Source organism: Apium graveolens, chromosome 7 (genome assembly GCF_009905375.1).
Source record: "Apium graveolens cultivar Ventura chromosome 7, ASM990537v1, whole genome shotgun sequence".
NCBI classification, from domain to species: domain Eukaryota; kingdom Viridiplantae; phylum Streptophyta; class Magnoliopsida; order Apiales; family Apiaceae; genus Apium; species Apium graveolens.
Genome location: NC_133653.1, coordinates 115450217 through 115477204, shown reverse-complemented (window position 1 = coordinate 115477204; position 26988 = coordinate 115450217).

Here is a 26988-nt window from a genome sequence, read left to right as displayed (position 1 = left end):
TCAATGAGACTGTCATAGGCTTCCATTCCTTTGGCAGAGATCTAAGGAATTCGAGGTTTGAGTCTTTTGTTTGATATACCCTTCCATGCAGTTTTAGAGCATTCAGTAGTTTTTGGAATCTCCTGAAAATGTCAGTGAGTGACTCCCTTTCTTTACTATGAAAATGCTCATATTGCTGAATCAAGAGTTGCATTTTATTCTCCCTTGCTCAGTTCCATGACATATAACTTGAATTGTATCCCAGACATCCTTAGCAGTTTTACAGTTTATGATGTTATCAAACATGTCACTATCAACACCATTGAACAGAATGTTCATGGCCTTTTTATCCTTTTGAACTTGTTCTTTATCTGGATCAGACCATTCTGCTTGTGGCTTTAGGACTGATGCTTCATTTCCTGTAGCAGCTCTCATAGGGACATGTGAACCTTTCTCAATGCAGCCCACATATGCTTCATCTTGAGATAAGAGATACAGATGCATCTTCACCTTCCAATGGTGATAGTTGTCTTTGTCCAGAAATGGAATCTTTACTCCAATATCTTTTATGTTTATCTTGTTAGTTGTTGTGATCTTTAAACTCTTTGTTCTTCAAGAGCTAGCTCTGATACCAGTTGTTATTCCCAAACAATCTAAACAAAAATTACAGAAGGGGGGTTGAATGTAATTCTGGCTTCTTTTCAATTTTAAGAATGATTCTTCTACCAATAATAACTGTGTTTAATTTTCTATGGTGCGAAATAAGAATTTAACAGAAATCAAATCACACAGAAATTAAATACAAGTATTTAAAAACTTTCTGGTGGATTGAATTTTTCCACCAGAGATATATATTAAGTAGAGAACCCTGTGTAACAGAATTGTTCACAGCTGCTTACAAGTTGAAGTACAAGAACTACAAAGAAAATTCTTTAGAAATTTTGCTTTATCTATTTCTCTCGTTTTTCTTGCTAACTTGGATTGAATCAATACGGTTCAACTTGTTACCTTTGGTTTATATATGACCAAGTTACATGATAATAAAACAAGATAATAAGAAAAACTATATCTAGTCTAACTTCATGCTCCTTCACTTCTCTTTCCAGCATCTTTGAATATCATCTGTTTAGCATGGAAATGGAAATCCTTCTTTGTTCTCTAAAACCTTCAAACAGGATGCCACATTCCATTTGCATCTATCAACGCATTTGACTGTCAAGTCACTATCAACTGCTTTTTTGAATTTGAACATCCGTTCGAACTTAGATTGATCATCCGTTGAAACTTTATCTGATCAACCGTTGAAACTCCGGTTGATCATCCATCGAAGCTTTGTAAATCATCCGTTGAAACTATCTTCTTGATATTTAACTCTACTTCATTTACACAAGATTACAAGGCATCTAATATTTACAATTAACCGTCCTATCTTGCATATCAATCTAGTAGTGAACATAACTTGGGAAATTTACAACATCTAGTTCACTAAGCTATCTAAGTATGAAGAAATATGCTACTTGTCTTATTGTTACATAAGCTACTTTTTCAACGGATGTTGAGAATGATCATACGTTCAAAGTTACAAAATCACTTAACTAAAATCTACTAAGTGTTTTGTTCAAGTTATCATCAAGTACACAACATATTCCTAACAGAATTATTATTTAGAAGACTCGTACTATATCAAAATATTTTACTCCTCGCTCCAAAATATATCTCTACATATATCAAAAGAGTTTTTTATTCATGGTTGGAATATTAATATCCAGGTGTATAACCCATTTCATGTACACTTACAACAATTTTCTCCCATTTCATAAAATCAGCATTTCTTGGAGAAAATTATTCAAAAATACTCAAAAATATTTCCTAAACATCCAAATATATTTTATATATTAGGAAATATATTTTAACTATTTATTCAAGTCAAAACTTTGGTCAAAAGATCCACCTCCTTCATTTCAAGACCAATGGTATTTTTACTCGGAAGAAAATGCTGACAGAATCATTTTAAATCTAGTAAAAATACTTCCCATACTAGAATGACTTTAAATTTGGTATGGGTCATTTAAATGGTATTTTCTAAGTATGGTAAATTTTTTATAACATTTCGAGAATTTTGTCCAGGCACAAAAATCGAGACAGTTGGTCCCACAGTTGACCACGTTTGACCTTGTTATCATTGACCAAAGTTGACCAAAATTTGCAAGACAACATTTTATATTATTTAATTAATTATCATATTTTTTATGGTATTTATTTATGAGTTTTGAAGGGGTCATAATTATTCGTGTTTAATGCTTAATTAAGTGCTTAAACAAAGATTAAAAGAAAAAATATACATTAATATATAAATAAATCAGCTGAGTTTTTGGCTCCATAAACTTGTTTGTCTCATATTTCAAGCTGCAAAAAAACACACTTTACTTTCCATGTCATCAATCCAAGTGACATACATCATCCACCATCCATTTTCCTCAATTCTCCACCATTCATTTTACCCAACTTCTCCTAGAAATAAACCCCCACCCCAACCCATTTTCTTCAAGCTAACGAGCCACAAACTTGCTGGGATTTTTTCAAGAAGTTCCTCTCTTCATCTCTCTCAAATTCTATACACACACTTCTTCTCAAAAACCTTCTCTCTCTTAAATATATATATACATATATACAAGGTTTTTAAAACCCAAGCTTAGCTTCACCCGACCAAGCTTCATCCCACCAAGTGAGCTCATCCACTACCACTTCCCGGCCTCCCGAAGGGCTTCCAAAGTTCAACCAAAGTGCCAAAATCCGGCCGAACCTCCGTCGAATTTTTTCGGCTATCTTTTCCGACCGTTTCTCAAATGTGGTAACTTTTAGCTTCTTATTTGAGTTCTTTTTATTTTAGTTTTGTACTTAACTTCTCTACTTCATCTTAAGATCTAATACAAGATCTCTTATAAAGAAAGTTCTCAAGCAAAAAGAGAACTAAGATTCGAACTCGAAATTCGAATAAGTACTTGATCTTCGTAAAAATCATTTCAACAAGAAGATCTCTAAGGAAAAGTACTTAATCTCCAAGGGTGAGATTTTATTTGACACAAGTTCACAAGTTAGCCAATTATTTTCACGCTCTTCAATTGGATCTTGGCTAACAAATATTCATGAACATAAAATAATTACGAAGCATAGTTTAATCCCTTCTAACATCTTTAGTGTTTCGGGGGATTATAACTTGATCTATAAACACTTCATAATTTGTCAAATGTCAAAACATATTAAGTTCACAAGTTAGCCAATTACTTTCACGTTATTTAATTGGATCTTGGCTAACAAATATCATGCACATAATATATTATGAAGCATAGTTTAATCCCTTTTAACATCTTTAGTGTTTCGGGGGATTATAACTTGATCTATAAATACTTGGTAATCATCCGTTATTTAGAGACGAATGAAATCCACGAGTTAGAAAATTAATTTCATGCTCTTTAATTGGATCTTGGCTAATACATATCGTTTATATAAATAATTAAGAGACATATCATATAAGCCCCTTCTAACATCTTTAGTGTTCTGTGGGATTCTTATTCGATATATATAAACTACTCGTAGTTATTCATCTAAACATCAAAAGCACGATCTTACGCCAATTACTTGCATTTCTCTTATTTGGATCTTGGCTAAAACTCATAAATCTTATACAAGTGCTTGAAGTTAAAAGTATACTTTGACTAAATAATTCTCAAAATATAAGTATACTAAAAACCTTAAGCCTACTAGCGTACAGGAGAAGTTACAATTCTAAGATTGTAACTAAAGTATTCTTCGATCTATAAATACTTAATCGAAACAAGAAGAATACCAAAGAAGTCATAAGTTATAAGTGCTTTATATAAAAGACTTCTACTCCACAAATTCATTTAATCTATAAAGGAGTAATTATAAAAATACTTGACCACTATTTATTATCTTAAGTCAAATATTCTTATTTAGTTTTAATATTCTTATTTGAATATTATACTATCTTGTGGGCTAATACCGTAACATACTAGTTCAAAACAAATTTTTCTCTACTTGTTTTGTTTCGTGGATTGTATTATTAGTTTTTTAGTTAGATGAAGTGACGTGAGGTGATTCTCGTTCAAAGACCCAAGTCATAAACGTACTAACGAGGAGTTAGTAGTCTTTGCACCATGAAGAAGAGGAAAGACCCAAGACCGGATCACTAAGATCCAAGACCGACAATAGCTAAGGAAGCCAAGTTCACACAAAGGTTGTACAACAACTTTGAAGAAATAGCGGGGAGTTATTGTCTAAGATAAGTTATGTATGTATTACATTTATTTTGAGGTGGTGACCCTTGTGTTATGCACCAAGACTAATACTTATAAGGGTGTAAAGGCTTCTCCGCCTACTAAAGGAGCGAGTTTATTTTAAGGGAAAATCCCAAGTCCCGGAGAGGAGCTCGGGGATTGGACGTAGGGGTGAGAGAATCTATTAGAGGTTGCGCCATCGTGATCCAGGATAAAATCGCTGTGTGATATTTTAATTCCTTACACTATATTTTCTGCACATATAAACTACATAACCACTCGGTAAAGTTTTAAAAAGGGATAAATTATTTTAAAACGCCATAATAATTTTTAAATTGGTAATTAAGCTATTCAACCCCCCTTCTAGTTTAATATATCCCTCTTACGGGACCTTACAATTGGTATCAAGGTAGTGCTTTTTAACGTGTTTGTTAAGTGATTTGCATATTTACAGGCATAAAAAAAAGTAATTCGGAATGACATATATTATTCCCGTTGGTTGTGGTGAATGTCTGTCAAGCTCACGACCTCCTCTATTTGATGGCACCAACTTTGCAACATGGAAAATGAGGTTTCGCATTTATGCTATATCTCAAGAAGTCAAATTTTATCTTGACATCAGAAGAAAAGAAAACCTCTGACATTGCTCATGTTAAACCTTCAACAGTTCTACTACCTGGATTTACTAAAGCTCAACAATCTACTCAACCTATGAAGACTTCAACAAATGTTTTTCACGGTAGATTGATTCAAGGGAAGGATGGTAGAGATAAAAAAGGACTGGGTAATCCAGATGAGAAAGGAATAAACAATTCTACCTCAGATCCGACATCCCTTACTGAGCCAGGAGTAGGGGCAACTCTAGAAAGGCTAAATCAATTAGAGTCTGTACAGATGGTCTACAACTCCAAGCTGAAAGAAGACATAATGCTTTATTTTATGACAGATGTTAGAGTATTCCAGATAAGAAATGATACAATTCGGTTGAAGTATTATGAAGAACTGCAACATATTTTATTTCTACTTTAAGTGAAGAACAGGTCAACAGATGGTGCTACCAGATACTTAATATCTGATATTCAGAGGCAGAAGAAACTTTACTCTGTAAAGTCTGACAGACCATACTATCCAAAGTACAGAGCTCACAATGGTGACTTAGTTGAGATGAAGCCCAATACCGCCAAGATCACTACTTTTCTGGGTATTAAGGGTGTTGAATTTAATCTAGAGTCTGACAAAGCTTATCTGATTAGACTGGATCATGAAATAAGGAAAGAAAAGATTAATGATCTCAGGGCTGTTATCTTTCAGATAGTAGAAGATACAGTTGAACTTAAAGATGCTAAAAGGAGGATGATAAATGAACTTGAATATGCTGAGGGAACTCTTTTGAAGAACTATCTCAGAACAACTCCTGACATTCAAGAGATCAAACACTGAAGCCAAGTCAAGGACTACAACTATTAAATTTTGAAGGATATACAGGCTAAAGCTGATATCAGACTTTAAGGATGGTAAAAGCTACAAGGACTATGAGTTGTAGTTATCTAGTCAAATTCTCATATGCATTTGTACTTAATGTTTTTGACATCATCAAATACCTTGAACTTGTATATTATGCTAATTTACGAGTTGGGGAAGATTATTAGATATATTTGTGATGTCATGTCTAATAATAATATGTGTTTAGTTTCCAGATCTTGACTAACAGGACAAATCAGGACTTAACTGGAAATCAATACTTATACTGAAGTCAGAACTTAAGATATCAGAACTTAAGTTATCAGAACTTAAGATATCAGAAAATATTCATTAGGAGATAATATCAGGACTTAAGAAGACTTTCAGATAAGGAAGGCGGCTGATTGAAGGGAAAAGAAGATTAAGAATAACACAAGAAGAGATATGCATGCAGAAGAATTCTATGAGGAATAGAAGACTTAGAGGAAAAGATAACTAATTGATATATGTTAAGATACATAATTATATTCAATATCAATTAGAGATTATCTTATAACTGTGTGGTATATAAACATAGACATAGGGTTTACACTAGAAGTGTTATCATTATCGAGAATATTATTCATTGTAACCCTAGCAGCTCTCGTGATATTTGTTCATCGCTGAGAGAGAACGGTTCCATTACAATACTGTTTTATTAATAAGATTATTCTGTGTTACATACTTGTGTTCTTAATTCGATTTGATTGTATTATACACTGTATTCAACCGCCCTCTACAGTGTGTATGACCTAACAAGTGGTATCAGATCCTATCTGTTAACACACATACAGTAATGATCCAAAACAATCATGTCTGAAGAAGAACAAACTCCAACCAAGCCCACCAAAACTGAAGAAACTCCAAAGACTCAAATCCACAGTCGATATGGGACAATTAGGGTTCCCATGCTGAGACCTTCTGAGTATCCCATATGGAAAGTGAGGATGGCTATGTCACTGGAAGCTATAGATCCAGAATACCTTGACAAAATTAATGAAGGACCACATAAGCCAACCAAGCTCTCTGTTGTAGTTGCATATCAGCCAGCAAAGACTGTACCAAAGGAGAAAAGTGAGTCTATAGCTGAAGATATCTCATCTATTGCCAAGGATGCAAAGGTAAGGCATTTACTGCATAGTGCCATTGATAATGTCATGTCAGACAGGGTAATTAACTGCAAGACTACAAAGGAGATATGGGATGCCTTGGAGACAAGATGCCAGGGAACTGATGAAATTGAGAAGAACAGGAGGACTATACTCACTTAAGAGTATGAGCACTTTGACTCAAAACCTGATGAGTCATTAACTGGTTTATATGACAGATTTGTCAAACTCTTGAATGATCTGTCACTGGTGGATAAGGAATATGATCTTGAAGATTCCAATCTTAAATTCCTTTTAGCTCTTCCTAAAAGTTGGGATTTGTAGGCAACTACTATAAGAGACAATTATGCTCTTGATGAAACTACTCTTGATGAAATATTATGGTATGCTCCAAACTCATGACCTTGAGATGGATCAAAGAAGCAAGAGACATGGGAGAAAGTTAAGGACAGTTGCTCTTAAGGCTGAGGAGGAATCCCCCAATTTGGATGTCTCAAAGAAAGGCAAAGGAAAGGCTCTCATCATAAAGTCTGATTCAGATTCATCAAGCTCTGATAATGATGAGGATTCAGAAACTGAAAGTCTATCTGAGATGGATGATGATGAAGAGATGATAAGATTGTGTGCTCTTATGGTGAAGGGTATCACAAAGATAGCCTACAGGAAATTCAGAAGGGGAAAGAAGTTTTCCAGGAAAAGTGGAAGTTCTGATAAGAAGGGATTCAGAAAATCTGAAGGCAAAGCAGGAAAGTCTGATTGAGGAGATTACTCAAATGTTAAATGCTACAATTGTGGTGAGAAAGGCCACATATCTCCTGATTGCAAGAACGGAAAAGGTGACAAAGGCAAGGCACTTGTCACAAAGAAGAAAAGCTGGATAAATACTTCAGATTCTGAAGATGAGGTGAACTATGCCTTGATGGCAAATGCTGATAGCAGTTCTGATGCTGCTGAGTTAAAGGGCAACATGATAAACATCCTAGTTCTGGACAGTGGATGTTCAGGATATATGACTGGAAATAAAGCCCTGCTATCAGACTTTGAGGAGAAAGTTGGCCCAGGAGTTTCTTATGGAGATGGCAACATGGGAAAAACTCTGGGATATGGCAATATCAATCTTGGGAATGTCATTATTGAAAAAGTAGCTCTAGTCTCAGGACTTAAACACAATCTTCTCAGTGTTAGTCAAATCTGTGACAGAGGTTATCATGTGGATTTCTTTGAAGAACACTGTGAAGTTGTAAGAAAATCTACAGGCAAAGTTGTTCTGAAGGGTTACAAGCATGGTAACATTTATGAAGCCAAGCTTTCAACAAGTTCTAATGGTTCAGCAATCTGTCTGTTAAGCAGAGCATCAATTGAAGAAAGCTGAGATTGGCACAAGAAACTCTCTCATTTAAATTTTAACAATATAAATGAACTAGTCAAGAAAGATCTTGTGAGAGGACTACCAAAATCAGTATTTGCTCCTGATGGCCTTTATGATTCATGTCAAAAGGCAAAACAAAGAAAATCTTCATTCAAGAGTAAGACCGAATCTTCAATTCTTGAGCCTTATAACCTACTACATGTTGATCTATTTGGTCCAGTGAATGTCATGTCTATTACAAAGAAGAAATATGCTATGGTCATCGTAGATGAGTTTACCAGATACACATGGGTGTATTTCTTGCACATAAAAAGTGAAACTTCATCTATCTTGATTGATCATGTCAAACAACTGGATAAATTTGTCAAAGACTCTGTGAAAATCATAAGAAGTGATAATGGCACTGAGTTCAAGAATTTGATCATGGAAGAGTTCTACAAAGACCATGGAGTAAAGCAGGAATTCTCTGCTCCTGGAACTCCACAGCAAATTGGAGTTGTTGAAAGAAAGAATAGAACTCTTATTGAAGTTGTACAAACTATGCTTGATGAAGCAAAATTTCCATCTACTTTTGGGCTGAAGCTGTGCAGACTGCTTGTTTTACTCAGAATGCAACACTTATCAACAAGCATGGGAAGACACCATATGAGATGGTGAAGAAAAAGAAGCCAAATCTGAAGTACTTTCATGTATTTAGATACAAGTTTTTTGTTCTTAAGACTCATCCTAAACAGCTATCCAAATTTGATTTAAAAGCTGATGAAGGAATTTTTGTTGGATATCCACTTTCCACAAAAGCCTTCAGAGTCTACAATTTAAGAACAAGAGTTGTCATGGAATCTATCAATGTCTCTTTTGATGATAAGAAGATTACTAGACTTGAAGATTTCAATGATCATGATCAGCTGAGATTTGAGAATGATGTTTTAAATTCTGATTCTATAAATTATGATAGTCTAAATCCTGATACTACAAACTCTGATGGGTTAAACTCTGATGTTATTGAAACTGTGGTAACTACGCCAAATAAAAATGCACCTGTGCAGGGGGAGAATATTGAAAATCTAACCACATCTTAAGAAGCATCAGGACCTAGAATAGGCTCTTCAAATTCTGATTCATCATGTTCGGATGGGCCATGTTCTGATAATTCTGGAAACTCAAATTCTGAAGGATCCAACTCAGAGAGCATAATTTCAGGGGAAGTATTAGAAAATGTTGATGGAGACAGCATGGATCATGGGGAAGCATCCAGTTCTAGAGATCACCTTCCATCTGCAAGAAAGTGGACTAAAGCACATACACCTGACTTGATTATTAGAAATCCTGAATCAGGTGTTAGAACTAGAACAACAACATCAAATGAATGTCTCTATCATTCTTTTCTTTCTCAGACTGAACCAAAGAAAGTGGAAGAAGCTCTTCAAGATGGTGATTGGGTGCAAGCAATGCAGGAAGAGTTAAGTGAATTTGAAAGAATAAAGTTTGTACCCTAGTGCCAAGACCAAAGAATAGATCTGTTGTTGGTACAAAGTGGGTGTTCAGAAATAAAACTGATAGTGATGGCATAATTACAAGAAATAAAGCAAGGCTGGTTGTAAAAGGATATTCTCAACAAGAGGGAATTGATTATGATGAAACATTTGCACCAGTTGCTAGATTGGAAGCCATAAGGATATTTCTAGCTTATGCTGCTCACAAAAAGTTTAAAGTCTTTCAAATGGATGTAAAAAGTGCTTTTCTTAATGGAGAATTGGAAGAAGAAGTATATGTTGAACAACTCCAAGTTTTATAGATTCAAAATCTCCTAATCATGTCTACATATTTGATAAAGCACTTTATGTCCTTAAGCAAGCTCCAAGAGCATGGTATGAGACATTAGCTCAGTTTCTTCTGGAAAGTGGATTTAACAGAGAGACTATTGACAAAACATTATTCTATCTCAACCATGGAAAGGACTTACTTTTGGTGCAGATATATGTTGATGATATCATTTTGGGTTCTACAAATGACAGACTTTGTAAAAGGTTTGCCAAGCTAATGCAGTCAAGATATCAAATGAGTATGATGGGAGAACTTAGCTATTTTCTGGGCCTTCAAGTCAATCAGAATGAAGAAGGAACTTTTATTTGTCAATCTAAGTACACCAGAAATTTGTTGAAGAAATTTGGAATGCAAGACTGTTCAAGTGCATCCACTCCTATGGCCACTGTAACAAAATTGGATAAGGATACTGGTACATAAATAGATATTACTGATTAAAGAGGTATGATTGGCTCACTACTCTATCTAACTGCAAGTAGACCTGATATTATGTATGCTACCTGTCTTTGTGCAAGATTTCAAGCAGATCCAAGAGAACCTCACTTAACAGCTGTGAAAAGAATTTTCAAGTACCTTAAGGGTACAGCTGATCTAGGATTGTGGTATACTAGGGAATCAGACTTTAAGCTAATAGGTAACTCAGATGCAGATTTTGCAGGGTGCAAAATTGACAGGAAAAGCACAAGTGGAAGCTGCCAATTTCTTGGAGGCAGATTAGTTTCTTGGTTTAGCAAGAAACAAAAGTCAATTTCCACATCAACTGCAGAGGCAGAGTACAATGCTGCAGGAAGCTGTTGTGCACAAATTCTTTGGATGAAGAATCAGTTACTGGATTATGGGTTAACATATTCTAAAATACCCATTTACTGTGATAATCAAAGTGCTATTGCTATGACAGGTAATCCAGTTCAGCACTCAATGACAAAGCACATCAACATTAGGTACCACTTCATAAGGGAACATGTGATGGAAGGTACAGTGGAATTGCATTTTGTTCCAACAGATCAACAACTAGCAGATATCTTCACAAAACCACTGTGTGAAGCTACTTTTACAAGATTGGTAAATGAACCTGGCATGGTTTCAGGTTCTTTTTCTAAATCTGTTTAGTTTATGTTCTGATACATCAGACCTTATGATCAGTATTCACAGATATTACTATCTTTATGTCATCAATGCTTACATTGAAATTTACCTAAGTGTTGATTGTTGTCTGATATGAATTTCTAAACTCTGATAGTGAAATGAATGTTTCTGTTACTATTCAATCCAATGAGGATAAGTGCTAGATGCTGACCTAGTAGTCTCTAAGATACTAATTATCCCATGTTTGAAGTAATTTTTTATGTGGAAATCTTTAAACACAAGCAAATTCTGATATTGAGCATGGTTAGGTTTACTTTGTGTATCTTATTACTAAGTCAAAAAGTAGAATAGTGCTTCTTATCTGTTAAGTTCTGATGTTGGTAAATCTTATGGATGTACTAAGTGCTGATAAGCCTCACTTATCAAAAGAAAAAGTTAAGGAAAGAAATAAATATCAGGTACTCCTTTGAGATCTAGAGAAAAATGTATGTGGAAGGGAAGACCCAAGTGCATTGCTGGTATTAAGTAATATGCATTAGAAAAGCAAAATAAAATTTTCTTGGTGACTTTTCACATTCTCTGATTACTGAAGAAATATTATGATAACAGTATAAATTCTGATAAGCAGTTTTGACTCACTTACACTGAGGAGCTCCTGTGAAAAAGACTTTCAAAAGATGCATAAAATGAGCACAAAAATAGTCGAGGTGTACTCATGCATGAAGTCATTCTATAGTAGACTTCAGAATAATGACAGATTTTGAGCAAAGTTCTTAGTTATGCCTTATTTCTAAGATGTACTGAAGTGAATCAGACTTTACTTTTTGTCTGATATTTAGCTTAAAGCACACACTTGCACTCCATATGAATGATGAAAATTACTGTGGTGATCAATGTTATTTTAGATGAACAGTTTAAGTGCCAGTTGCATAATTTATTAGGACAAGTTCTGATGGAAGTTCTGATGATTAAGTTCTGCGGAAACCATATCAGTATTTGTGTGAAGAATTACAGAAATAAGCATTCACTTTTTGAGTTCAGAAGCCATATTCTGATGACCTTTAAATTATGATAATAGTCAAGTTCTGATGCTTACTTTGCAGTATTTATTTACTTGATTTATTTTTGGTCAATACTTGAACAGTTCTAATTTATCAGAATATTGGTTTAAGTGAGATAAAGACAGTCATAATTACTTGTTTAGTGGGAACAATTTTTTTTTTGAAAAACTGCATGTGCATAGTAATCATTACTTATTTCCCGTGCCTATTAACTATTGTCTTAACTACTGCATGGCTGACAGGTGTAAAGTCTGTTCAAATTCGTCTTAACTGCTATCAAGTGGCGTGTATAAGTAAACGAGAGAAAAGATTTTAAATCTTTTATCTACTTTTATATTCTGCATTTTACCAAACACCTTTCAGGCATTCTTATTTCTCACTTCTTTTTCAATGGCACCCAAGGATATAATCTTTAATGGAGAAAAGTTCATCCCCAACAACTACGCTGCCATTCTCACTAAGAATGAAGCTCCTTCAGAACTTCATTTTATTCAGGATTTCTTATCTCATAGTGAAATTGGGTTTGCTTTGACGCAACCATCTAGTTTATCTAGAACTCAAGTTCTGACGTTCTGGAGTATGGGACTTTATGATGATGGTGGTAAGGATGGGACTCCAAGCATCGTGTTTACAGCAAAGGAGGTTGAGTATGTTGTTACTCCGACAATAGTTCAAAAAGCTCTACACCAACCTGAAAACTGTCAATTTAGTTATGCTGTGGAGGAGCCCTTGCTACAACAAATGATGGCTAATCTAGGGTATGAAAAGAGTTTGGCTAAGATGGGTCAACTCAAACGCCCACATATTCGAAGGGAATGGAGCTTCTTCTTCGATTGCATCACGAAGACGTTTGCCAACAAGTGCTCAAATTTTGATGCCATTCCTATTCTGACACAACAAATTGGATGAACAACAACCAGCAAGTGAACACATAGAACCTTTTAGGTTAGCTAAGAGGGCTTTTATTGATCTCTTAACTACTGACAACTAGAAGGAAGTTTTGAGACCCCTTAGAATTCCTTTATCAGTAAAGCAAGCTCTGGTAAATGCTGATTCTGATACCTATTCATTGCTATATCCTGAAGTCCAACCCACCAACACACAACAGTCATCAGAACCCACCACTAACCAAATACAACAACCATATCCATCAGCACATAATCAGGTGAAGCCTTCTTCTTCTAGAGCAAAGAGGACTAAGACAGTACCTCAGGCACAGCAGAAAAGAAGGAAGATAATTTTAAGAGATGAGTTTGATGATGAGGTACAGGTTCAATCATCAGAACCTGTTGCTGAAGTAACTAAGAAGGTCTCTTCTCAGACAGCTCAAGAAACTGGGAGTTCTAAGCCCCGAAAAAGGCATAGAAAGCTAAACTCTGATGATCAAACTCCCAGAGTATCTCCACCAACTAAGAGACTTAAAAAGCAAAGAGCAAGGAGGGCTGTAGAAGAATCAACCTCTGAAGAAGGAATGGAAGCAGTAGCTATGGAAGGGGGTCAGGAATCTATGATCCCATAAGAACCTACTGTAGTTGAATCTTTTCCAAGTGCTGAGCCAGAACTTCATGAAGCTCACAAATCTCCAATCGAAGAGCCAGAGACTACTCCAATTCCTACACCTTCTGTGTCTCCAATAAACTCTCCAGTACATGTTGACAACCCAGGAACAAGTGCTGAAATTGATATCAACAACTTGGATGTGCCTTTGGTCTTGTATCTGGAAGCTCCATCTACTTCACATCTTTCTCAGCACACTCCATCAACCACTCCATTGATAGATGCCGATGTCCATGAAGATGAATCTTCTATTGCTTCACATATACTCATTCTATCACAAGATGCTGATACTGAAGATTTTGCAAGTTCTGTTGAAGAAAATACTGGTGAAGTTGCTACAAATATAAATGCCGATGTAGCTGGTCCTTCTGGACATGCACCTCCACAAACAGTTAGTAAAGCTGATTTGATTAAGAAGTTTGTGAGAAAGGATGCACCAGTTCTTTGGAGTGAAACTAACAGAGGAAGAGAATGGATCAAGGAGTGGAACAAAGTTGATTTTGTTCCTACTGCAGATGTTCTTGCTGAGCACCTGGCTAAAGCTGATGAAATGCTAATGAATGATGACTTCAAAGCACAGCTCAGAGTTACTGCATTGAGTACCAGGAACCTTAAAGGTCAACACTCAATAACTCAAGCCAAGGTGGACAAAATTCAAGATACGGTGACTAAGCAAACCATGAATGTCATATTGGACAAGAAAAGGTTTTTTAAGCCAGCCTTTGACCACATTGAGTATATAGAAAAGACTCAAGAAAAGCAGCAAGCTCAACTATCTGATATTTTAAAGAATCAAGCTGCTCAACAAAACCAACTCAATGAAATCCAAAACTCTGTGGAATTGCTTGTCTCCCTGCTTCTACCAGATGATGCCAAAAAGGGGCAGAAAGTAATTAAAATTAAGTCCAAATGTACAACTGATCAACCACTGAAGGGTAAGGATGATGATAATGAAGACCAGGGAAACTCTAAAAGGAGTAGAGGTCTAAGTCTAGGCAGGGGTTCTTTATCAAGGGAAGCCAGAACTACAAGTCAAAGAACAAGTTCTGATACTAGTAAAAGGATAAGTTCTGATGAACAAACTCTGAAACTTGATGAAGAGATCTCCAAAAGGCTGTTCCTAAAGGACAATCCAGGCATGGATATTGAAAGTCTGAAGGAAGAAGAGATTAGACTGAAAGCTGAAAATGACAAATCTAAGTCAAGGTCTAAAACTCAAGTCACAGTAAAGAAACCACCTAAGCCTAAAGGCATTGTGATCAAAGAGAGGACAAATACTGAGGCATCTAAGGTCAAGTCCAAATCACAGGTGGAAGTTGATCCTAAATTCAAGGATAAGGCAAAAGTTGATGAATTTGTAAAGATATATATGCCGACCATGGATCAGGAAGTAAATGCCGATGAAGATACAAATCTGATTTTGAAGGAGAAAAGGAATATTCAAGCAACCTCTGACAGAGCTCAAGTTGTCTTGACATCAGAAGAAAAGAAAACCTCTGACATTGCTCATGTTAAACCTTCAAAAGTTCTACTACCTGGATTTACTAAAGCTCAACAATCTGCTCAACCTATGAAGACTTCAACAAATGTTTTTCAGGGTAGATTGATTCAAGGGAAGGAAGTTAGAGATAAAAAAGGACTGGGTAATCCTGATGAGAAAAGAATAAACAATTCTAACTCAGATCCTACATCCCTTACTGAACCAGGAGTAGGGGCAACTCTAGAAAGGCTAAATCAATTAGAGTCTGTACAGATGGTCTACAACTCCAAGCTGAAAGAAGACATAATGCTTTATTTTATGACACATGGGAGAGTATTCTATATAAGAAAGGATGCAATTCGGTTGAAGTATTATGAAGAACTGCAACATGTTTTATTTCTACTTCAAGTGAAGAACATGTCAACAGATGATGCTGCCAGATACTTAATATATGATATTCAGAGGCAGAAGAAACTTTACTCGATAAAGTCTGACAGACCATACTATCCAAAGTTCAGAGCTCACAATGGTGACTTAGTTGAGATGAAGCCCAATACCGCCAAGATCACTACTTTTCTGGGTATTAAGGGTGTTGAATTTAATTTGGAGTCTGACAAATCTTATCTGATCAGACTGGATCAGGAAATAAAGAAAGCAAAGATTAATGATCTCAGGGATGCTATCTTTCAGATAGGAGAATATACTATTGAACTTAAAGATGCTAAAAGGAGGATGATAAATGAACTTGAATATGCTGAGAGAACTCTTTTGAAGAACAATCTTAGAACAACTCCTGACATTCAAGAGATCAAACACTGAAGCCAAGTCAAGGACTACAACTTTTAAATTTTGAAGGATATACAGGCTAAAGCTGATATCAGACTTTAAGGATGGTAAAAGCTACAAGGACTGTGAGTTGTAGTTATCTATTCAAATTCTCAAATTCATTTGTACTTAATGTTTTTGACATCATCAAAAATCTATTGAACTTATATATTATGCTAATTTACAAGTTGGGGAGATTGTTAGATATATTTGTGATGTCATGTCTAATAATGATTTGTGTTTAGTTTTCAGATCTTGACTAACAGGACAAATCAAGACTTAACTGGAAATCAGTACTTATACTGAAGTTAGAACTTAAGATATCAGAACTTAAGTTATCAGAACTTAAGATATCTGAAGATATTCATCAGGAGATAATATCAGGACTTAAGAAGACTTTCAGATAAGGAAGGCGGCTGATTGAAGGGAAAAGAAGATTGAGACTAACACAAGAAGAGATATGCATGGAGAAGAATTCTATGAGGAATAGAAGACTTGGAGGAAAAGATAACTAATTGATATATATTAGGATACATAATTATATTCGATATTAATTAGAGATAATCTTGTAATTGTATGGTATATAAATACAAACATAGGGTTTACACTAGAAGTGTTATCATTATCGAGAATATTATTCATTGTAACCCTAGCAGCTCTCGTAATATTTGTTCATCACTCAGAGAGAACGGTTCCATTGCAATACTGTTTTATTAATAAGATTATTCTGTGTTTCATACTTGTGTTCTTAATTCGATTTGATTGTATTATACACTGTATTCAACCCCCTTCTACAGTGTGTGTGACCTAACAGTAATCAAAACCTATATACCTATAGTAATGCCAATGCCTCTACAAACCATCCTGTTTACACTCCTCCAAAACCTAAAGATCCATCTCCGGAGGAAACACAAGATGTGTATTTGAGTGTAAACAACCCGGTCATTATAAAAGAGAATGTCCTAAACTTTCAAAAGGATGAAGTCTCATGGCCGAAAAGGGTTGGGATTTAAGTGAAGATGAAGAAGCTCCGGAAGATAGCGAAGAAGTGGTCAATCTATGCTTAATGGCTCTCGGACATGAAACTACCTCAACATAAATCTCCACTCCAAATCAAGAGTAACATCTAACTATGTTTCAGTTAAATCTTTATTAGATGAATCTAACTTATCCCTCGTAGACATGAATAAGCATGATTTAATTGAACTCGTAGTACGTTATAAAAATAAATATAAAGATGTTGAACAAAGGCTTTACTTTCTATGGTTCGAGAAGATGAAAATTGAGGAAATTCATCATAATCAAAATATAGAATACACTCGGATGATGGACTCAAAAATCCAGGATGAGGATGAGATTACATCTCTAAAAGATCAAAACCATCTCATCAAGATTGAGGTAAATAAACTTCAACAAAATATACTCAATCTTGAAATGGAGAATATTTCACTAATTCTCAAAGACGGAGAGATGGAACGTGAAAAGATACAATTGAATGATAATATTTGTAAACTTCATGTTGGTCTATTGAACTTAAAGATTCTAAATGAATCAAATGTTTAAGATAAAGAAATATCTTATAAAGACAATCTTGATAAAGAAACTGAGCTATTAGAAACCAATGAGCTTAATAGTGAAGCTCTAAGGTTAAAAGAAGAAAATCATAAACTCATAGCTCAATTTAAGGATCAAGAAAGAATCCTTAACAACAAGATTGATGCCTTAAAAAAAGAAAATGAAAATCTTGAATAAGTCATTCAAATATTTACAAAAGACAATAAGATGATGGATCAAATGGTGCATACAAAAACCTCATATAACCATGAAGGTTTGGGATATAATAAGAATTCTCCTCCTAAAGGAAATACTCAAAGATTTGTATCGCCAATAAAGACTTCACCCGAATCACCATCTTATAAGTGTTCTTATTGCAATAAAATGGGACATACCATTCAATATTGCAAATTCAAGAATGGTGAAATTAAGGGGAAGCATGTATGGATTCACAAGGAATCATACAAGAAAGATGATAAACATATGCCTTACAAAAATATGGAATATAAAAATCCAAGGCAACAAAGGTATCAACCTACTATGTTTCAAAATAGAAACACACAATATCACGTAAATGGTAATGCATTTAAAAGGCAACAACTTCTTGATAAAAATGTTTATGTTAATTACCATGCTAATAATAGATATACTGCTTATCATGCTCCATCAAATTTCATGGTAGCTCTAGGTATTATCAACGTCAAATTAGGCCTTATGCATCTAGAAATATTTATGTGCCTAATGATAATTATACCATGCCTAGATTCTTTTATAAAAAATCAAATGTTATATATGATGTACTAACCCCAGGACCCTCAAGACAAAGAGGTACCTTTAAATTTAATTAATCAAGTTTGAAGGTTTGTCTTGCCGCGAAACAAGACATATGGTACCTTGATAGTGGATGTTCAAGAAATATGACTGGTAACAAGTCACTCTTGAATAACATTAAAAAGGTTACCGCGAGGAGCGTACCATTTGGTGGTAGTAGCAAAGGAAACATTATCAGCATTAGACATATCAGAAATGAGAAAGTTAAAATTTCCAACGTTCAATTGGTCACCGGACTAAAGTACAATCGTCTCTCTATTTGTCAATTATGTGACAACGATTACAAGGTAATTTTCTTCACTAATCATTGTTCTATATTAGATAAATTTGGAAAGTTGGTTCTCACTTGCCCCCGAAATAAATATGTCTATATATGTAACATAAGCAAGCAAGTGAACGTGTGCCTAATCACTATAAATGATGATCCATGGCTATGGCATCGAAGATTATGACATGCCAACATGAAGTTGATAAAGAATATATCAAAAAGACCATGTCCGAGGTATACCAAAACTAAACTATCATAAAGATCATACTTGTGAAGCTTGCGAAGTTGGTAAAAAATTCGAGTATCTCAAAAAGCAAAGTTTATGGTATCTACCTCGTAACCTCTCGGGATACTACATATAGATCTTATCGGTCCGGATCCTATACAAAGTCTCGAAGGTTGTTCATATACGTTGGTAGTTTTGGATGATTATTCACGATTTACATGGACTGAATTTCTCAAAGCCAAAAGTGATGTTTTTGAATCCTTCTCATCTTTATGTAAAAAGATTCAGAATCAAAAAAATAAAACCATAGTATATATAAGGACTGATCATGGTAAAGAATTTGAGAATTCTAGTTTCAACAACTTTTGTGATGAACATGGCATCACACATAATTTTTCCGCTCCATACACTCCTCAATCCAACGTAGTAGTTGAATGGAAAAATAGAACACTCCAGGAAATGGCTAGCACAATGCTAAATGAATATTGTCGACCTAAATATTTTTGGGCCTAGGCTATGTCAACTTCTTTCCATATTCTTAATCGGATTTTGCTACGACCTATAAAACAAAAGACTCTTTACGAGCTATATTTTGGCAAAACTCCGAAACTAAGCTACTTTCAAGTATTCGGAAGCAAGTGCTTCATATTAAATTCGAAATATTACCTTACAAAGTTTAACCCTAAATCAGACGAAGGCATATTTCTTGGATACTCGAACAATAGTAAAGCTTATCGAGTGTTTAACCTCAAATCGCTTGTGGTGGAAGAATCAATGAATGTCGCTTTTGATGAAAGTAAACCACCGGAGAAATATAAAGATCTTGTTGAACAAGAAAATGTTGAACAAGATGATATTGAAATAGTTATTCGACAATTCGAAAATATGGATCTCGGGACTTCTGTACATAAAAATCCATTATAATTGGACGAAAAGGAAGATGAATTTCCTAAAGCAATTCCCACTATAAAAAGTCATCCACTAGATAATGTGCTTGGAGACTTAAGGAAGGGAGTTCAAACGTGGTCACAAGTTCAAAACGTTGTGAATCATCCTAGTTTTCTATCTCAAATAGAACCTAAGACCGCGAAAGAGGCTTTATTAGACGAGGATTGGATCTCTACAATGCAAGATGAATTACTGCAATTTACTCTTAGTAAAGTGTGGGAACTTATCCCAAAGCCTCATGATACTTCCATAATTGGTAAAAAATGGGTATTTCGAAATAAATTAGACGAAAATGGAACGGTAGTTCGAAATAAAGCAAGATTAGTTGCATAAGGATATACCCAAATGGAAGGTATAGACTTTGATGAAACATATGCACCGGTAGCAACACATCCCGGTTTTATTCTTGTCATAAAAATTTCAAAGTCTATCAAATAGATGTGAAATCTGCTTTCTTAAACGGGATCTTGGAAGAAGAAGTATATGTAAAACAACCTCCCGGTTTTGAAGATGCAACACATCCCGATTATGTCTATAAATTATATAAAGCTCTATATGGCTTAAAACAAGCCCCAAGAGCATGGTATGAAAGGTTGAGCAAGTTCCTTCTAGAAAATAAATTTAAGATGGGAACGGCCGATAAACCTTTATTTACGAGGCAAGATAAAGATGATATATTATTCGTACAAATATACGTAGATGACATCATATTTGGTTTAACAAATGATGCATTATGTAAAGAATTCTCTGAAAATATGAGTAAAGAATTTGAGATGAGTATGATGGGAGAATTAAACTTCTTTTTGGGAGTGCAAATAAGGCAATCTGATGAAGGTATTGATATCTCTCAATCCAAGTATTGTAAAGAGATGCTGAAAAAATTCGAAATGGATAATACCAAACCCATCTCTACTCCTATGTCTACATCCGATAAATTAACGGAAGATCCAAAAGGAATTCCCGTAAACACAAAAAAATATCGGGGAATGATCGGTAGCTTGCTCTTTATAACTGCAAGTCGTCCCGATATTCAATATAGTGTTTGTAAGTGTGCTAGGTTTCATGTAGCACCAAAAGAATCTCATTTATCTGTGGTAAAAAGGATATTGAGATATCTTAAAGGAACCACTGATGTTGGACTTTGGTATCCAAAAGGAATACCATTTGACTTAGTATATTTCTCTGATTCGGACTATGTCGGGCATTTAGTTGACAAAAAAGTACTAGTGGTACTTGTCAGTTTCTCGGTCGATGTTTAGTTTTTTGGTTTCAAAGAAACAAAATTATGTATCCATCTCAACAACCGAGGCTGAGTATATAGCAGCTGCAAAATGTTGTGCTCAAATACTGTGGATGAAGCAAACACTAGCTGACTTAAATATAAAATTTGATGTGATCTCAATCTTATGTGATAATACGAGTGCTATTGATCTTAGCAAAAATCCCGTATTACTTTCAAGATCTAAATATATAGATGTAAAATATCATTTTTACGTGATACTGTCAATAAAGACAATATAAAAATGACTCATATTGATACTGAGATCAATCTCGCTGATATATTCACAAAACCATTAAGTTCCGAAAGATTCACTAAACTTCGCTTGATTTTAATAATGTTGGAATCTATAAAGTAATGGTTCATATAAATATTCATAAAAAGAATGAAAATAGTTGAGAATTATGAAGTTATCTCACAAAAAGGATATTTTCTCAATCAAGTTATTAAGTTTATCTATAAATCAGATTCATTAATAAAGAAATTTATTGATCGGGTTAAGATAACTTAAATGGCCCAGATTTACCGGGAAAATAAACCTAATCAAGTGAATATTTATTATTCCATGAGATTTATAAATATTTAGAAATTATTCTCATAAAGTATATTTTACTAGATATATATATATATTGTTTGATCTTAGTATATATTTTAAAACAATTATACAAATATATATATATTTCTTATCTAATTAATATTTAGTAATAAGAGTTATTTTTATCTATAAAATATTTATGGTATATATAAATATACTTATAATATATATATATATATATATTTCATATATAAAATACTCTTATATATAGAGATAAATAACTTATTTCTATACTAGCCCAACAGAAAAATTATTTGTTTTGGCCCAACATTTTTTTAAAAAACCCAAAACATTTTTAAACAAAATGTAAGGACAAATATATAATTAGTCCAATAATTTTTCAGCCCAGACCAAAAATAAACCTAAAGCCCAGTTTTAATCTCTTTTTGAACTTCAATCTTAGCCATTCACTACTTTCTATCTTTAATCCTGGTCGTTGATTCACTACAATATATATACTATCTCTACAGTACACAGTTCCAAACCCTATTCATTTCATTTCTCTATCTCCCGCCTCTTTGTCGTCTATCTATCGACTGTAAACCCTAGAAAGTTTTTGCAAAATCTTCATTTTTCCGATGAAACTCTCGATAATAGCTATGATACTATGCTTATATATATACTCATCTTATATCTGATTGATTTGATGAAATCATTACTGGGGTTGGTTAAATCAATACGATTCTGATGAATTCAATCAGCACTTTCTACATAAATTGCTGAGAAAACATCGAATCGAATATGTATTGATTCACAGAAACACAAACACTCACTTAGTTTCAGTTATTTTGGTTAATTTTGAAAAACCCTAATCCGTTTGTTTAAGTTTGAGAATAGGAGAACACGGAGAAAGCTTAAATCCAGTCAAAAATAATGAGAAAGTGGTTGCATACAATGAAAAAGCATGGAAGTCGACTCAGTCCGCGATTGAGTCAACCAGGTAAGTCTTGATGACTTGGTTAAGTCTCGGGCGACGGTAAGCATCAAAGATCAATCCCCAAACCTTTGTTAATTAAATCTTGATTCGAGGTCTTGATTAGTTGTTAACTAGAATTCATGATTGAACTTGATATATGATTCGTGTAACTATGATTAATTGGTATTTGTTGCGTATGTGAGTTTTAATCAAGGGGATTTGTTGTAAATTAATCAGGTTTTTTACTTTAATGTAGTTAAATGATTCAAAATTGTGATGATTTGTTGGCTGTTTTTTATGAGGATTTGTTTTAAATTAAAGGTGATTTTAATCTTAATTTAACTAATTGATTCTTATTTATGATTATTTGACAACTGGTGTTATAAAAACCTTAATCCTGGATTGTTTTTTAATTAAAACCTTGATGTAATTATGTGATTCAATTAATGTATCTACTTAATAATATGGGGTATCTTAAGAATTAAAATATTAGTATTTACATACTAATATGATTGTGATAATTGTGTTGAACCTAGAAGTCAGGATATAGGTCAAATTAACTAATTGACTTGTGTGAATAATGGTTTGTATTAATCTTCTTTCTTATTTGTTGAGTTTAAAATCAGTGAATCATATAATTTACTAAAATAAAGTAATATGTAAAAAGAACTAATAAATAAGGAACTGTAAATTGGTTCACTGTTTGTTTAAATCAACCAGACTTTGATGTTTTGAGTCTATAGAGTCTATAAATATGAGTAATCTGACTGATTCATAAAAACGTCATTTTTTTGGTTGAAAATTGATTTGGTTGTATAAGTAAATGCTTATCTGAATTGTTACTTAATTGATTAAAGTAGTATTTACTTAAATCAGTCATCTAACTGGGATTGTTATAATCTAGAAAGTGTTAATTAAATCTCTGTGATTAATTGATTGGTTTGACTGTATCTACACTTTGAATGTGCTATTTATCTACTCTAATACAATACAAACAAATTGGATAAATAAATTGACTATGAGAATCAATGAATTGTTTTCATACTAATAGGTCTTTATCTATAGATGAGAATTTTACACTATGAACTTAAGTATCAGTTACAAACCTTTAATTGATTATATGCTTAATGAATAAAAAAAATCTGTCAGAATGTCTTATGCTAAATGTATAGTTGTTAAGTTGTCAGTTCTGGCTAAACGATTGTCTCTAATTTGTGTCACTAACTAATCAAGTTATCTATTGCCTCAATTGCTATTGTGTGTACATATGGTCATAACAATCAGTTAGAGTATATATCTACGATAAGTATGGTTGTAGTTCTCAAGAACTTAAATGTATGATTATATATACTGAATCTGTGATAACTAGTTCTGTGGATCATCACTTAAAGACACTTGATTATCTCTAAGTAAAGTGGAATTACTTGATTAATTTGAGACAATATAATACTAATAAAACCAAAAGCTATGTGTTGTGTGATTTACTAGCTTCCTTCCATAACCAGTTATGCTATCTACAGTAATGATATTTGATGTATGTTGTGTCTTCATAAGGTATTATTAGAATAATCAGTACTATGCTAGCTTAAATATAGTTTAGTAAATAATACACAAACACACACTGCCCTCACAGTAAGACCTAGCAGGGAAGCCATGAACATCCCTGTATCTGGATCACTGCTGTGATCAATGCCCACCTAATTTATCTAGGAATTATTGGTTAAATGTGTGTTTTTATCTATCAAGCTCATTAATTGCTATTTGATATAAATGAGGTATGAATTAAATGTTGCTAATCATCGAATGTTAAATGTTTGAATGATAAATGTTGAAGTGATTAAATGCATCTTACATTCCCTGTGTTGCATTCTGTGATTCATTTCATTAAACTGTATTTTCCTAGAGAAATAAATGTAACAAAACTTTATTCAATTAAAAAAACACAGCCTTTCTATCAAACTCACTTCACACAAAGCAACTACCTTAAATGCACTTGTACTTATAATATAAGTTCTATGTGATAGAGTAAGCTAGGAAATCAACTTTATGTCTCACTATTTTCTAGAATCTGTACTTCTGCACTTTGCTGTTTTCTAAAAAGGGAACAAAAACAAAGAATAAATATATTCTTTATTCTTTGTTGTGTACTGGTCCATGCATCTATGTATCTTTGCTACATTACATCACTCACTGATATATATCATCCTAGGATCTATCTACATAATAGGCTTGGACTATGTATATAACATCCATGCATGCATTAAATGGTTTTCACTGTTCATGAACAGTAAAAAAATTTAAAAAATATTTTCAAAACCTTTTTGCATCTGTGTTAAGTGGCTATATATATGCATACATCTTGCATGCTGCATTCACACACACACACAACATAATGAACTTCACTTCACTTCACTTGCAACATGAACCAAAATGTCAATCCCTATTACCCCAATCCAAGACCATTAAATTGAAAATCCATATCTTCTTGAAGATATGGAGAAAAATCAATTTCACCATCACAAAGCCTCATCTTTCAAAACAGTCCTTTCTTCACTTCCCAAACACTATCACAAAAGACATTTCCCTCCAAGATAAATCAGAAAGGGATACAAGAACAACATTAGCCCTTTCTACCAAAGCAGGAAATATCAAAATCCTCAATCCCCTAACCCTAGACCTCTTAAACCCCTGCAAGCCAAAGTTTACACTAGAAAGGCCAACCTAAGACAAGATCCAAATAATACACCAACCATGAACAAGCCAAAGCCCCCTCCACCAAAACTATCAAACCCTTCAAACTCTTAAAAGTTCTTTGAACTTATCTAAAATGTCCAACCTAATACTTGTGTTTATGTGAAAGGTGCAGTGGTGTTCATAATTATAAGGGCTAGGTGGGATGGTCTCATGTATAACTTAGGAAAATCAAATTTCCCTGAGGCACTCCAAATGCAAAGAATGGCAAATTCGATTCCCTTAAATCCCAGCAAGAGCTTCTCAAAGTATACAAGTAATAAGACTTGGCTTTCCAAGTTATCTGTCAGAATCAACAAGGTAAGGCATGTATAAATTATCAACCTCTGATAATTCTACTTTACACACACACACACACACCAGATTGTTGTAGTTGAGTTCTAGTATCAAACCAATCCTACATAACATTTGTGGTAGTTGAATATATTAGAAGATATTGAGTGTCAATGTTGCTGATTTAGATAATTGTAATAAGTGTAGTCTTTGTTTAGTAAATCCGTCATATTAGAATGCATTAGTTGTTCGCGTTTGTAAAACTGTTCTTGGATTTTGTTATTGATTTGTATCTATTTGAGATAAAACTCTAGATTGTAGCAGACTGGTGCAATGTATTAGAATGTGTTAGATTTACGACCCTGTAAGAATCCAGTTGTACAAGATATTTGAACTCATAGTATAACTTGTAACTTGAACTCACTACGATGCTTGCTCCATATAAAACTTAATCTGTGTAATATATGTTTAAATATGAACTCAAAACACTTTTCTGAAATCTTAATTCGGGGTATTTGATGCATATTCCTATATTAATATGTTCGTCTTTTCAGACAAAACTGTTAAAAAGACAGTCGAGTAACATTATTATCTTTTTGCAGTAAAAGTGGGATGATAAAACGGATTTGCTGACTCATATCTTAAAAACATGATAAATATCTCCAATGAATTGAATTAATATTTTCAATTAGTAAACAGAGTACATGGTTATGAAAGTTAAAATTTTACCAAACACCCAAGTCAAGACCAATTCATGCAAAAATATTAACATACCATGCATCAAATACATCAATTCCGAATCCATGCAAAAATATTAACATACTATGCATAAATGCTCCTTTCATTTTCATAACCAAGATTCATGTACTCATCATATTTGACTTGCCAATCTTTGAACTAAATGCTATGTCTTAAAAGATTAGATGTAATATTTGTTTAAACAGTGTATTATCTTTTTGGCATTTACCAAACAAAATGGTAAGAGAAATTAGACACAAAAATTTATTTAAGGGTCTATCTTGTGCTTCTATATATTATTTTATGATACATCTAACAAATTATTTTGCAGGATTTTAAGAAAGGAGCTTAAACCCTCTAAGAGGTTAAATGCGTTATATGCAAAATACTTTTTCAAAATTCATGCATACACCAAGGGGAAGCATACGCTTGCAAAAATTAAATTTTATGTATATTTGGCAAATACCAAAAAAGGGAAGATTGAAAGGATATCTTTGATATGTTATTTATTTTGGTATTTG